The sequence below is a fragment of the Mustela nigripes genome, chromosome 13 (assembly GCF_022355385.1).
Source record: "Mustela nigripes isolate SB6536 chromosome 13, MUSNIG.SB6536, whole genome shotgun sequence".
NCBI classification, from domain to species: Eukaryota; Metazoa; Chordata; class Mammalia; order Carnivora; family Mustelidae; genus Mustela; species Mustela nigripes.
The window spans coordinates 27,312,673-27,328,538 of NC_081569.1; the positions used below are offsets into that span (position 1 = coordinate 27,312,673).

The following is a 15,866-nucleotide window of genomic DNA, read 5'->3' on the forward strand; positions in this document are numbered from 1 at the left end:
TTGTGGTGATGGTGGGCAACTCTGGGAATATACTAAAACCCAATAAACTGTACACTTTAAGTGTCTAAATTGCATAGGATATAGATATACGCACAACATAGATACACACACACATCACGCATGAGGATGAGCAATGTTATGGTAAGTTCTCTCATTTATTTTCTGTTTTAACAAATCCTTTGAAAAAGGCTATAATTTAATCATTGGTAATTACAAAGGTCTCAGACATATCTCACACACCAACTTAGACCCACCAGTGTTTCAGGACTCCAGGAGTGAACACTGCAGCTTTACACCTTAATTTGATCTATCTAAAACCCCTCAGTTCTCTCTGTTATCCATCAATATGGCTCAAGTTTGGTGCTTCCGAGAGCCACCCTAGAATTTCTGTACAGGGGCAACAGTCTGGTTGGAAGAAAAAGAGGTCCAAGGATGTGTCTTAAAGCTGTGTTTGCCCAGTAGATCCACTTTTCCCCTTACCATTTGGAGGCTGATGGAGATTGGGTCCCAGAGAACTGCTTCTGGGGAGTTCCCCCCTCTGCTTCAATGAGGGCCACATAGAAGTGGGCCTATATTCATATTTTCAAGATTCATCCACGTTCTCAACAAGCTATTGTTTTGCTAGGACATTCACTGACTTTCTAAATATAGCACATGAAAATGGTCCTACGTTTTAGCAGTGTCTGCCAACAGGACTTCTTTCTTTGTGCTAAAAATACCTACGGATGATTTTAACTCTGCCATTTTCAGATTCTCCTTTCAACTCTTCTGTTCCTTCCGATGTGTTGTCATTTCTCTATTTGGAAATCATGACCATGAAACCTCAAACATTTATGGGTTATGCAAACAGCTTCCCTTGGTATATTTTTAATAGTCACTGCTCTTATTATTACCAGATGCCAAAATCCCAAATGATAACAGAGAGACAGACTTGAACGGTTAATATTTTTTGAGTAAGAGAAATGTGGTATTTTTGTTCTCTGAGAGATAACAGGTGGCCGACCTGAGTTTGTATCCAAGGTGTCTTAGACAGGTTCCTTGATTTCGCTGACCTCTGTATCTTCACTGGTCAGAAAGTGTTGTTAATGCCTTCCTCATAGGGTTTTTGTGAGAAATGAGTGGGATTTCATGTTGTACTAGTTATCTACTGCTGTGTCACAAATTACAAATTACCCTCCACATATAGCATCCTGAAACAACATGTATTATCTAACAGTTTCTGAGTTTGGAGGATCATAGAACGGCTCAGCTGGGTGGTTCTGGCTCAAACTTCCTCACAAGGCTACATTCAAGCTACTGACCAGGGCTGCAGTTTCTGAAGACTTATATGGGGCTGAGGAATCTCTTCCAAGACCACCTGTGCAGCTGTTGGCAGGAGGTTTCAGTTCCTTACCACAGGGACCTATCTATGTGGCTTTTCCCAAAGGTAGAGATCAGAGAGGTGGATAAAGATAGAGATATCTGAGCACCTGGGTGGCTCAGTAGGTTAAGCATCTGCCTTCATTTCAGGTCATCATATTGGGATCTTGGGATCAAGCCCCATTTCGGCTCTCTGCTCGATGGGCTTCTCCTCCCTCTGCCTGTCATTCTGCCTGGTTTTCTCTCTCTCTCTCAAGTAAATAAATATAATCTTAAAAAAAAAAAAGAAAAAAGGACAGAGATATGAAGATGTAAGCTCTACGCTTTTATTGCCTAATCTTGGTAGTGACCTATCATCATGACTGCCATATCCCCCCAGTGACACTCACCGACCCTAATAGAGTGTGAGAGAGAACTACACTAGGGTGAAAATAACAGGAGGCAGGGATCATTGGGGGCCATCTTGAAAGCTGTCTAGCACCTCCACCTAAGCAGGGACATCTGGACACCACTACTTCAACAACCATTTATTGAGCAGTTATATGCAGGCTCTATTCTGAGCCTAGAGGTATAAAATAGACATAGTCCTCACCCTCAAGGGCTTCCATCCTAGAAGCTCCTCATAAGTGCTTAAGAAATAGGTTTTCTCTTAATGAGAAAGAAACAAAAGTACTTTATAAAAAGAGACCTTGCCAATCAGAAGTATAGCCACAGTCCAACTAATTCCCACTTGGGAAAGTTGGGAAACCCTCCCCATATGTGACAATTACAAGGTGGAAGACTCTGCACTTTTTAGTTTAGAGGCCGCAAATTTAGAGTAAGAATACCAGCTGAAGAGAGTCTAAGTGGCTCAGTCATTTGGGGTCTGACTCTCGATTTCAGCTCAGGTCATGAGCTCAGGGTCGTGAAATCGAGCCCTGTGTTGGACTCCACATGTAGCGTGGAGTCTGCTTGGGATTCTCTCTCTCCCTTGCCTCTGCCCCTCTCCCTGTTTGTCCTTCCCCCACCTCAATAAATAAAGAATCCTAGCTGAAGTAATGACATCCATTATAATCATCCGTGAGAAAAAGGTGTAATAAGCAAACTGATTTTATCTACCATTGTGGAAAAGTGATTATTTTCCAAAACTATTCTTCCAGACATTGGCAGCATCTCTAGGCCCACTAATAAACAAGCCTCTAAAGTCATGGCATTCTTAGCTCCATGTGAAAGCAGCCAAGGTGGGACCTCTGTTTGGCCATGACTCATCTACTATCAATTTTGTTGATGTTTAATATAATGTGTATATACAGACATGTATAGATTATATAAGAAGATGACTTTGAGTTTAACATCATCTAGAATGCATTCTGACTGCTTCCAGTTTGTCCCAATTAGTGGGTTTTTACTCTCCCGATACTCTACTTGTGCTAAAATATTCAGATTTCAGGCTCTTAGAGGAGACATGTATGATTCATGGGATTAATGGCAAAGGAATTTGCCTACATTATCAAGTTAACCTTGCATTTTGCTTGCCTTCATAATGCTGAAGTGAAGCTTGAGCTTTATACATAAATATTGAAGTCTTATTCTGAGCTTAATAAAACATGCATATCTTTCCAATATACCCATAGATAGAAATGAATACTGAAACATTTGTTGGTGCAAAGAGCCTGCAGGTGCCCAAGAGATACCATTGGAAGTCACACTGGATGACTGTCCTTCCCTGGAATACCCTCAGCCAGACTTTCAGGGGACCTGAAGACTCTGTGGTTCAGAAGCTCTTTGCTGAGCTTGCTGTCCCCACCAGTCCTGTAGAAAATACAGGAGAGGAGACGATCCCACAGATTCAATGAAAGACACTTGTCCCATAGTCTCCTCCTCCATAGAGAAAGGGTAGGGATTATGTGTGTTATTCACAGATGTATTCTCAGTGGTTAGAAAAGGGATTTCAAGTTATCTTCATTAGGATCCCTGAGAATTAAATAATCACTTGGCCCCCAGAACTCTCCATACTCACCTCACACACATGAAACGGTAATGAGAGCCTTGGGGACAAGCAGAGAGGCCATATCTTCCACAGTGTCCACATTGCTGCTTCCCTGCTTTGCTGGTGACCCTTTTCATTCCTAAGGCCCTATCTCAGTTGCCCCCAATATTCAGCCCAAGATGAAGTTTTTAGCATTTTTTGGGCAAATGAGAAACATAAAAATGATGCAATGAGTTTTTCACAAAACTCAATGAAAAGGAATATTTATTCTGAAATGAATCTTTTCTTTTTTCCATGTTAATATGTTTCCTTTTATATGAAGTGATGATGCTAGATAGTAACTTTTTTAAAAATGTCTCACTTGGCAGGGGTGCCTGGGTGACTGGGTCGGTTGAGCATCTGCCTGCAACTCAGGTCATGATCCCAGGGTCTTGGGATGGAGCCCCACATCAGGCTCCCTGCTCAATGGAGAGCCTGCTTCTCCCTCTTTCTTTCTGCTCCCCCTGCTTGTGCTCTCTCACTTTATCTGTCAAATAAACAAATGAAATTTTAAAAAATTTAAAAATTTAAAAGTGTCTCACTTAGCAACACAGAATAGTGGCAGTCCGTATGTTATCCCTATTGTTTTTTTCTTAGACCTTGAATTCCAAGTCTGAGAACCATTGTCATACAAGACCTGTTCAGTTCCCAGCTCATTTTTTCAGGACTTCCTGATTATTGATGGCTTACTTTTCCTTTCTTTATTTTTTAATAATATATTGTTTATTTGACAGACAGAGATCACAAGTAGGCAGAGAGGCAGGCAAAGAAAGAGAGGGGGAAGCAAGCTCCCCGCTGAGCAGAAAGCCCAATGCGGGGCTCAATCCCAGGACCCTGAGATCATGACCTGAGCTGAAGGCAGAGGATTAATCCACTGAGCCACCCAGGTGCCCCACTTTTCCTTTCTTTAAAAAAACAAAGTTTGGGTATTTCCCCCCTAAAGTCATAAGTATATAGTGTAGAACAGTTGGTAAAATTTAAAAACTCACAAAGAAGAAAATAGACATCCTCTATAAACCCACTTCTTAGAGAAAATAAATGTAACAATCTGAAAGACTACTTTCTGTTCTATTTGCTGAGTTTGTCATTTAACTCCTTAATAAAAATGGAATTATTTTGCATAAGTTGTTTGGTAAGGTCATGATACCCTATCCTCCCCAACCTGCTCCACAATCAAGTGCTGTCTTAGCACAACAGGTACATGAATGAGCATTTAATCCTCCCAACAACCCAATGAGATGGGTACTGTTATTATCCTCTTTGTAACTGAGGCTCAGAGAGGTTATGATACACACCCATTTTGCAGAGCCCCTAAATGCTAGAGCCTGGATTCTGACTATGGTTGCCTGGCACTGGAGCTCAAACTGTAAAACAGTGTGAATCAGTTCACTTCCATTATGTGGATTTACCACAATTTATTTATTTTTACCTCAATTTATTTAACCAGCCTTTTACTTTTATTTATTTTTATCTCCCTCCTCTTTTTTTTTTTCCATTTTTGGTTTTATAAATAAGGCTTCAGTGTACAACTCAAGATTAAATCTTTAGTACATTATCCGTAAGTATTTCCATGAATAGTTTCTAGCAGAAGTTATGCTGGGCCAAAGAGACCACAGAGTTTTAAGTCTTTGACAAGTTTTGGCAAAATTGCATTTCAGATTGTTGTACCCCCCCCAACACCCCCTCCAATGGGCTAGGGTAGGGCCAGTTTTCTCACACTTTGCCAACACTGGGAATTTTGGGGTTTTTTATTTTTTTAAATCTTTGCCAGTGTGAGATGCCAAAAATGACTATTCATAATGCTTTAATTTGCTTTTCTTTCATTACTAATGTGGTGGGTACATTCTAAGGTTAGAATGATCCCCATGATCCAAACCTGTGTAATCCCCTCCCCTTGAATACCTATGATTTGTTTCTAACAAGTATAGCAAAAGTGAATGGATTTTGCAAATGTAATTGAAGTTCTAATCAGTTGATTTGGGGCTCATGAAAAGTAGGTGGGCCTTCCTTAATTAGGTGAACCCTTTAAAAGGGCATCCTCAAGGGGGCACCTGCGTGGCTCAGTTGTTTAAACATCTGACTTCAGCTCAGGTCATGATCTTAGGGTCCTGGGATCAAGCCCTTGAATCGGGCTCCCTGTCCAACAGGGAGTCTGCTTCTCCCTCTTCCTTTCCCCATGCTTGTGCTCTCTCTCCCTCTCAAATAAATAAGTAACTTTTTTTAAAGGCCCCATCAAGTTGGAAACTCAACTCAACAGAATCTCTCTCTTTCTCTCACTCTCTCTCTTGCTGCTGCTGCTGCTGGCTTTGAAGAAGCAATTATTCATTTACATGTTGCAAGTAAATGAATCCCACCACCAGTTTGGGAGCTTGGAAGCTTATCTTTCCCTAGTCAAGCCTCATATGAGAATGCAGCCCAGCCAACATCTTCATTTCAGTTCTGTAAGACCCTAAGCAGAGAACCCAGTTAAGCCATGCCCAGAATTCTGAGTAACAGAAACTGGGAGACAATATATTGGTGTTATATTAAGCTATGGAGTTTATGGTGAGACAGTAATTTTTTCATGTAATTGATCATGATTTTTTTTCTTCTTTCCAGCCCATTTTTCTGTTAGAATTCATCATTTTCTTATTTAAATCATTAATACACTAAACCTTTTTTTGTAAGGCTATCAACCCATTTGTCTGCCATAAATAATAAACAGCCATTGCATTTTCTTTTGTACAAGAAGTAAGCCTACATTTCCTTGTTTCACAAATAGGGTTAGCTGAATTGGTTGCTTTTGTTAGTTAGTCTAAGAGACCAAATCCTATATCCTCACTGGACTCCTCCAACTCTTCCTTTGCTTCCACTTTAGCTGGGGCTGTGGTCACAGAGGCGACAGCCGTGGATGCAGATGGATCCACCATGAAGTCTATGACCTTTTCAGCAAGTGGGAAGGTGTCCTCAGTCTCCGCAGACAAAGCCGGGATGCACTTGTATCCATTGATGGCAGAATGGGGCACTGATGCAAGGGTGGGGTCACCTACCTGCAGACAGATCCTGGAAACATCACAGACACCCTCTGGAAAGTGCAAATGCAGTTTCCTCTGTCATGTCAAGCACTTCAGGGGTGTAAATGCTGCCATTGTTAAACACCTGCTAGATGATCAGCCCAAAGCCCAAAGGAGAAGGGGGAGATGTTCAGCATGCCCAGCAGTGTGTCTTCACTGGTTGCCACTTGGTCTCCAGTCTGAATCAGCTACACATCACTCAGGTGCCCCTGGAGATTTCAGTGGTGATGCCTAAAGCTTGGAAGAAGGAGGTCTTCACAGGCCCTGACCAGTGTCCTGGGCTGGCACAGGAACTTCCCATGGGCTATGGCACCAGTGTGGGAGGCAGCTGGCACCTTGGTGGCCAGCAACAGTGATCTCAGTGAGGTCTTCCTTGGTAACAAGACCCCCCATACAGCCCCCCACACACATATGAGGCAACAGTTTCTCCAGAACTGGGTTGTTCTCCAGATGCCTTTGGATGGCCTTGCGCATCATGGTGTTCTTGCCCATCTTGTGTCTTGTGGATCTGCTTGGAGTCCATGTTGTCTGCTCTCACAGTGAAGCATTTGGGATAACCATCCAAAAGCTGGATGATCTTAAGGAAGCAGCTGGACTTCCAGGTGACCCTGTCTTCCCTGGGCATCATGGCAGTGTGTGAGGGAGTGCCATGCAGGGTTTAAGGGCGATGTCACCCTCACAGGGATGCCTGGAAAGAGCAACTCATTGCATTCTTATGCAGTCAAATTCATTAGTCTTTCCTGTCTGGGGTCTACCTTCCTTGTGCCACTTGGAAGACCCATCGTCATCCTAAGGTTACAGGAAGAGTCACATATTTTTGTCCAGTACCTTTGTGTTTTTTTGTCATTACACTTAAATCTTTAATCTGTTTGGAGAAGGTTGTGGTGAATAGTGTAATGCAGAGAGATCTGACTTAAATTTTTTTTAAATGTACCAATAATATATACTGAATAATTGTTCTGTTATTTCTCTCCTATTGAACTCCTATTAAAACAAAAGTCTGATTTTGGAGCTTCTCAATGTTATATTAAATCTACCAAGTTCTTCTTTAGTATCAAACAGTTTTCATTATTAGAACTTTATACTGCATTTGAATATCTGATAGGGAAAAGCACCCTTCATTGCTCTTCTTTTGTAAACTGTCCTCACTAATTCTCACACATTTCTTTCTTCATCTTATTTTTAGAATTATTGTGTCAAATTCCATGGGCAATTTAACTATATTTGTGGTAAACCAAATTACATTTATAGATTTATACATTTAAAGAGAAATTGGAGGAAAATTGATGTCATATATATAATTCTACACTGGAACATATTTTGGTACTCTATGTGTTTTTTTGTTTTTCAATGCCCTAGTCAAGAAAGTTTTCTTCATAATGCCTTCTTACATTTCCTGTTGACTTAATGATACAGTTTTAAATGTTTTCATTTAAAATATATTAATTGTGGTATATCTTTTAAAGATTTTATTTAGGGGCGCCTAGGTGGCTTAGTCATTAAGTGTCTGCCTTCAGCTCAGGTCATGATCCCAGGGTCCTGGGATCGAGGCCCACGTCATGCTCCCTGCTCAGCGGGAGGCCTGCTTCTCCCTCTCCCACTCACCCTGCTTGTTTCCCTCTCTCACTGTGTTTCCCTCTGTTAAATAATAAATAAAATCTTTAAAAAGATAAAGATTTTATTTATTTATTTGAGAGAGAGAGAGCACAAGAAGGTGGAACAGCAGACAGGAGAGGGAGAAGCAGACTCCCCGCTAAGCAGGGAGCCCCATGTGGGACCTAATCCCGGAACCCCGAGATCATGACCAAAGCCGAAGGCGGACACTTAGCCAACTGAGCCACGCAGGTGCCCCTAATTGTAGTACATTTTTATAATTGCTTATTGCTAGATTATAAGAAAGATATTTATTTACTTAATTAGGCAACTGTAAATTAGCAAAAGTCTGGCAAAAATCAGTGAAAGCATTCTATAAGAATCAATTGACTATGTGGAAATTAGAATTGAAATACAATTACATATTTACAATCACAATTCAAATTACAATGTATAATTAGAATATAATTGCATATTTTATTATTTATAAGTTCTTTGCTATGCTTCCTTTGTATCAATAAATTTATAATAAACACATATATATGTATATATGTATATATATACATATATATATGTTCTTTACTAAAGAGCCAGTTCTATAAAGATTTATTTGTTTGACAGAGAGAGACACAGCAAGAGAGGGAACACAAGCAGGGGGAGTGGGAGAAGGAGAAGCAGGCTTCCTGCCAACCAGGGAGCCCAATGCGGGGCTGGATCCCAAGACCCTGGGATCATGACCTGAGCTGAAGTCAGATGCTTAATGACTGAGACACCCAGGCGCCCTAAAGAGCCAGTTCTTAAAACATTTATCAGCACCCCTCTAGTGGGGTATGTGCCAATTAGTCTAAACTAACATGGGAATCCCTAATTCCTTTCAGTGACTGGTTCAGGAGGGGGCAGATCTAAGCCAGGGTCAATGAAACAGAAATCAGGTTTTCTAGGAGATTCTTTGGTGAGAGCCCCAAGACACCAGCTTCTCTCACTGGTCACAGGCTGGAGGCATATGGACCCAAGTATTTTGGCAGCCATTATGTGACCCTAAGACTCACCCCCAGAAGGAAGCTATGGACAGTACAGCAGAGAAACAAAGAACCTGCTAATGACACCTTCAGACCCCAGGCTCCTCTAACTATACGGTCTACCCTACCTCTGGGCTTGTTGTTTGAGTCAGCTCATTTCCGTTTATATCGCTCTTCTCTAGGCTTTCTGTTAGCCCAGAGTTCCTGCTGATGCATGAGGACTGAAAGAGATGTATGACCTGCCAGCCACAGGGCATAGCAGCAGCTCAACCAATGATATAGTACCTTCCCTTCCCTCTGTTCTCCCCAAACCATGCTTCCCTGCACCCAGGGCATAGGTGCAGCCCAGCCTCTGGCCCTGGCACACTCCCTCCTCACTCATGGGCCATACTGGAAGCTTTCTCTCCTTTAAAGCCAAAATCCCACCACCCTCATTAAACTTGTCTAGTTCATGCTCAGCTTGAACAAGCCTCACCACATACTGCTCTCTCCGGATGCCTGTGCTTTCCTGAGGCTGGGTCCTTCTTCTCAACTAGAGCAAAATCCTTGTGGGCCAAGACCATTCTGTATGCATCCGTTGGCCTTTTCTACTGCCTGGCTCAACCTCTTGTTCCTTGTAATGTTCAGTCAGTACTTTATGAGGAACCTACCGGCCTTTAATCTCTTCGCTTCCTTGCTTTTTATAAGCTGTGGGCACAGGGATCCAGCTGAATGAGAGTCCTACAACAGCAAGAAGAGTGTGATTTTGTTTTGAAGGTCTTTACAAGTATAAGGCATGTCTAAAGTGGCTATAAATAATTTATATTGTCCATAACTCAAGCTGATCAAAATAGACCTCATCACCGTGATGCGGCAAGATCTGGTACAAGCTGCTTTTCTGCTGCTTCCAAACCAATTACACATTTGGAGCAGATGAAAATCTGACTGGATTCCCTTCTGAATCGGATTAATGCCCCATCCACAATCACATTAATCACAATCTGTCTATGATTAGACATAGGATAATCCCATTGGAGTAGAGGTGACAACCCAGATTCTATTATCTCATTTATAGTCTATTTTTGGAATTTTCTGGTAATAGTAACCTTCAGAACATGTTTTCCAGTGAAAGAGGATTATCTGTGCATTTCTTTTTAAAATTCTGCTTGAAGTACTTTGACTGTAGCCAAATAGTTGGTGTCATTTATAATTCCTATTTTATTTTAAGGTGTCGAAGAGACAAAATAGGGCAGGAGAGTGTGGTCCTTGTTACAAGAAAAAAATAAACATAGTTAGCATCTTATGAATGTGTGTTGGAAAGAATAAAAGACATCCCTTAAAACCTTTAAGGGACATTGGGTGGCTCCATCGGTTAAGAATCTGACTCTTGATCTCAGCTCAGGTCTTGATCTCAGGGTCATGAGTTTAAGCACTGCGCTGGGTTCCACACAGGGTGTGGAGCCTACTTTAAAAAACAAAAACCAAAAAATCTCTTAAAAGATTATGACAACAGCTTTATGAAGAGGCATCCTCACATTTGAGAATATACGATAAATCATTATCCATTTGTGTGAGTCTCATGAAGGGCAAGCACCTCTGATTGGTAAGGGGACAGTAACTGGCCCCCCAAATCTGCAAAACCTGAACCCACGCACATCTGTAAAGGAGAGCAGAGCTTGTGACAATATTTCATTTTTCTGCTGGGGAAATCCACTGGAAAATAGGCATCACTCATGTTCAAGTCAAGCAGATAGCAGACAGTTCCCCAAGTTTTATCTAGAAATACTGCTAACAGGAAATACGGGGACCATGGCAGTCAGGGAGATCTTGATTCCACGCCTGTGTTCCCAGAGCCCAGATCCCTCCCCCCACCACCAACCACCAACCACCAACAGACAGAACCTGTAGAGAAAACCTGTAGTCTCCTCCCACCCCGGGAAATAGGATTCACAATGCAAGACTGGTCCCTCTGATACTGGTGTCTGAATCTTAACCCAGATTTTCAGTACCTTTTTTCAGTATCTTTAACAAGTAAGTTACAAATGAGTGGTATTCTTTTCCTCTTGCCTCAGGATTTCATATAGAAATTCTTCTCTTTACCCCCCATAACTGGATGAGATCAATTGATCACCCTCCACCTCTTCCTCAGACCAGCCTGCCTTCAGGACTGCCCGTTTCTAAGGAGAGAGCCGCTGGCCCAAAGTCCACAGGCAGGTCTTCTTCCCTCACACCCCTCCCCCACACCCTCCTGATTTACGGCCTGGTTATTTCTTGCCTGGCTTGACTCATCCCTGTGTTAATCTTTCCACAGAAAGATGTTCACGCCGTGTTCCCATCTGAATCTCTTCACGCTACAACAGGGTCACAGAAGTTCTCCTTTGCCGGGGGAATGCCCTCCGTCTGGCAAGTGAGGCTTCCTACAGTGGAACCCAAACTTCTCCTTCAGTCTCTTGCTCTGCGGTCTCCTCTGTGACAGTCCAGCCACACTCACCTACTGTGGATGGCATGGCTGTGGCTTTGCTCGTGCCCCTGCAGAGCAAGGGAAGGAATAGTTCTGAGCAGAAGCGGAGAACTGGAAGGGAGGCCCAGTCCGGCTGCGGGCTGGCAGGAGACAGGAACTCCAGTGCACCTGGCCAGAGGCTCAAGAAGCGCTCCCAGGCTGTGCCAAACTGGCTAGGCCTCCCCCTTCTGGAGAGAGAGAAAAAATGCAGCTTTCCCCTAAAACACCAGACACCGCTCTTCCATGTGGACCCCTCCAGTCCCCAAATCTAAGGATGGCGGTCGTCCCTACAGCTATCTTCGGGGTGTGATTTGGAAAGAAACAAAGGCTGGGGTAGAGGGAGAAGAGAGAAAGAGAAGCAGACTCCCCGCCGAGCAGGGAGACCCATGCGGGCTCGATTCCCAGGACCCTGGGGTCATGACCGGAGCCCAAGGCAGACACTTAACTGACTGAGCCACCTAGGCACCCCAAAGTTAGGTAGGTCTTATATTCATTGTTCAGCAGCTCAGAAATGAAGAAATCAATAACTTCACTTGTTAATGCCCAATAAGAGGTGGGACGGAGACTCAAATCCACACCCTCACTAGTCTATGAGACTAGTTAGTAATTTGTGCTAATGAGTCTATCCACATGGGAATGGTCTTGTTTGTTCGTTTGTTTCTTGGTTTACAATGGACATGTGCTGAAGTCATTGTGAATTAAGAAACCCATGGTCAGGGCGCCTGGGTGGCTCAGTCAGTTGGATGTCTGCCTTCGGCTCAGGTCATGGTCCCAGGGGCCTGGGATCAAGACATGCATCACACTGGGCCCCCTGCTCAGTGGGGAGTCTGCTTCCCTCTCTCCCTCTGCCTGCCCCTCCCCCAGCCTGTGCACTCGCACGTGCTCTCTCTCTCTGTCAAATAAATAAATAAATAATCTTTTTTTAAAAAGATTTTATTTATTTATTTGACAGATAGATCACAAGTAGGCAGAGAGGCAGGCAGAGAGAGAGGGGTAAGCAGGTTCCCTGCTGAGCAGAGAGCCCGATTCAGTGCTCAATCCCAGGACCCTGGGATCATGACCTGAGCCGAAGGCAGAGGCTTTAACCCACTGAGCCACCCAGGCACCCCAATAAAATCTTTTTAAAAATGTTGAAGACCTACCTACCTTTGAGGCAGGGCTGGCTTCACAGGCATGCGACCTGTGCATTAAATGAGATAGTCTGCAATTGATTAGCCCAGGACCCAGCCTGCAGCAGATGCTCAGTGGGCATTATGGGAGAGGGGAAGAGCTCAGAAGGAGAAAGAGGGCACCCACCAGTGCCATGCCATGGGGGTGCCTGTGTGTTCTAAGGGACTTGGTGGAAGGCAGGCAAGAGAGGTTGGGGCAAGAACACCGGTTTGATGTCAAGAGGCCTAGAATCTTGTCAAGTTTCTGCCTTTTCTCAGGCCCTAGTTATTTTCTCTGAAGCATGGTGCCAAACTCCTACACCAAAACCCAGCTCTGAGAATTGTATGGTGGGTGAGGCTGTGAATGCTGAGGTCCTCCTTGGCCTATTCTCTACAACATCTCCAACTGCCTTGGGAGAATAGTAGAGGACTCTGGGCATGGGACTGGTCCTCAGAGGGGCAATGGCAGAAGCCCATCCCCAGGGTTACCAGCAGGGAGATCCCTGGTTTTCAGTTCCATCTCTGTTACTTACCTGCTGGATACAAGGTCACCAAGCTTCCATTTCCTTGCTGATACTCATGGTAAAGATTAATGCTCCTTCCACAAGCATCAGCTTCCGTTGTGCCTGTGGAATTCCCTTTGTGAGTGATCAGGAGGTGAGATGGTGCAATGACTCCATAAGCAGGATCTGCAGGCAGAGAGACTGGTTCATAGGCTCCACCAGCTTTGTGACCTGGAACAAATGACTCAACCTCTCCAAGCCTCAGTTTCCTCATCTGTAAAGCAGGGACAATTTCAACAATAGTAACTTCTTTCCATAATCATTGTGAGGATAAGGACCATCATGCGTGTGAAGGTGGCCCCAAGCGAGAGGCCAGTATTTTAGCCATCATGGTGACGATACTGAAGGTGTAGGTTATATCCAGTATTCCTCCTCACATACGTGACTCCATGAAAACAAAGATACAAAACATCTTTGTGCCAGTGAAGATCTCATGAGTGGAATGGGAAGGAAGTCAGTTGGGAAGGAAATCCAGTGTGGGCGAGCGTGTACATGTGGGCGTGCGTGTATGCAGGTGCCCGGGCTGTCTGGGCCCCCCAAGTGGGATCTAGTCTTGGATAGACAGGCAGGAAGAGGATGACCACCTTCTCTGGTAGTCAGTTCCTTCTCTGTCAAACACAGGGCCAGAAGAGAATGTCTCTAGAGGCTCATCCAGCTTTCTAGTTCTAGAGTTGTAGAAGAAGGAAGAGGAAGGATGAGAGGACTAAGTAAGTAAAACTGTGAATAATACAAGTTGGTTTGTTTTGTTTTGTTTTGTTTTAGTGATCTGGCCTGCTTTGCTGACCCTCCCCCACTCCGGCTCTGGGGCCCTCAGGTCTCATTCCCAGGGTGAGAGCCTCTATCACTGCAGTGTGAATGACCAGCTGTTGGTCTGTTCTTTCTCAAGGTTCTTTACACAGTGAGTCGATCTTTCAGTGGAACTGTGAGCGGAGTTTTAGGCAGCAGTGATGGGGTGAGGAGATTTAGGGAGAAGAAATTCAGGGAGACTTCTCTGTGCTTCTGAAATCTTCCCAGGAGAAGGGTCATAGTTGGGGTTAATTTTACAGGATAACACAGAGCTATGGAGCTTAAGCTCTATTCCTACTAAGGGAAAACAGTGCTCCAGAGCCCAACAAAAGAGGCACCCAGGTCTCCTGCGTGTGGTAGCCTGGGATGTGCAGAGCAGTGTGGCCCCTGCCTCTCCCCAAAGGGCAGCCTGGGAGCAGCCAGGAGGCAGAGAAACTGGGCATGGCCAGATTAATGGAGCCCTGTGGCTATGCCAGGGGAAGAGGTTTTCTCTCCTTCCACACCAGCGCTGATCTCCCAGGGGGGTGGAGGGGCTGTGACCCAGGAGACGCAGGTCTCACATTGAGGGATTGAGGGATCTTGGAACAGGCTGCTGGTTTTACAGCTCCAGAGAGGTGAAGGGGGTGAATGTGGAATCACACTGCTGTGGGTGTTCAAGGGCACAATGAAAGAAGTAAGGCAGACGGAGCCAGGCCAACCTGGCTGTGAATGCCAGCTCTGTGTGACCAGAAACAGTCGTGTCTGCTCAGAAGCCTCAGTTTCCTTGGGGACTGAATGAGTCTGATATTACCCACCTCACAACATGGCTCTTAAGTCCTGGCTGTAACAGGGGATTTGCGCTTGGTAGGGGCTGAGCAAATATTAATTCTTGACTTGGCTTCCTGGCATCCCTGGAGAGGTGACTATGCCTCCCCTCCCCCTAAAATGGTCACAGAAATTCTCCCCACCCTGTGGTGAAGAATTTCTCCTCTTGGCAGGAAAGGGTTAAAGTCAAGGCCTAAGATTCTGCTGGAGCCATCCTCTCCTGGTGGCTTTCCTCCTTGAGTAATTGATTATTCCCTTGCTCCTGGTCAGGTCCTGGGAGTCAGGCCAGGCTTCTGGTGGCCTGAAAGAGAAGCTAACAGCCTAGCTCACCAGGACACTCATCTAATGCCCCCCCCCCATTACAGGAATGTGCCCCCAGATACAGAGACATCACCTATGTATACAAACTCCACACTCAGGCCACGCTTTTCCATTGTCCGCCCCACAGCAGACCCACACAGAGCAAATACACATGGAGCCATACAAAGAAATGTTCAGGTGATATACAGACGTAGTTAGGCCTCCCCTCCACATCCACACACAGGCGTCCCCACCACACAGAGGCTCCCAACACGAGGGTATAGCCAATAATAGTAATGACCATAGTTAACGCCTACTGCACACATACTATATGCCAAGTATTATTCCAAGCCTCTTCCAGAGAATAGTTTAGTTCTTACAAGCAGAGATAGCTATTATTTTGTTCCCTATTTTTACAGATGAGGAAACTGAAGGACTGAAAAGTAAAATAAGATATCTTAGGTCACAGAGGGGCCTGGCGCAGACACAAGCACCGATTGCCTTCCCCCTTGCTGCTCAATCTTTTTTTTTTTTTTTTTTTTTTTTTAAAGGATACATTCAGCGGAAGTATTGCCAACCCCGCCCAGACCTGCCCCCGCCCCCACCGCCCAAGACCTGCTCCATACACACTCAGGGTGGGCGCCCCTTGGGAGCTAGTAGCCAAAGACCGAAGACGTGGCTTGGCAGAGTGATTTCAGATTGGTGACAGGACCACGTCTCAAAGGATGATCAGAAGCCTTGCGTTTCAAAGGAT

The 15,866-nt window shown here is 44.4% G+C and overlaps 1 pseudogene; it reads right to left on the reverse strand.

Annotated features, from left to right (window-relative positions):
* Positions 1 to 6,156: 6,156 nt before the first annotated feature.
* LOC132029122 (large ribosomal subunit protein uL10-like) lies at positions 6,157 to 7,045 on the reverse strand (annotated as a pseudogene).
* Positions 7,046 to 15,866: the final 8,821 nt, after the last annotated feature.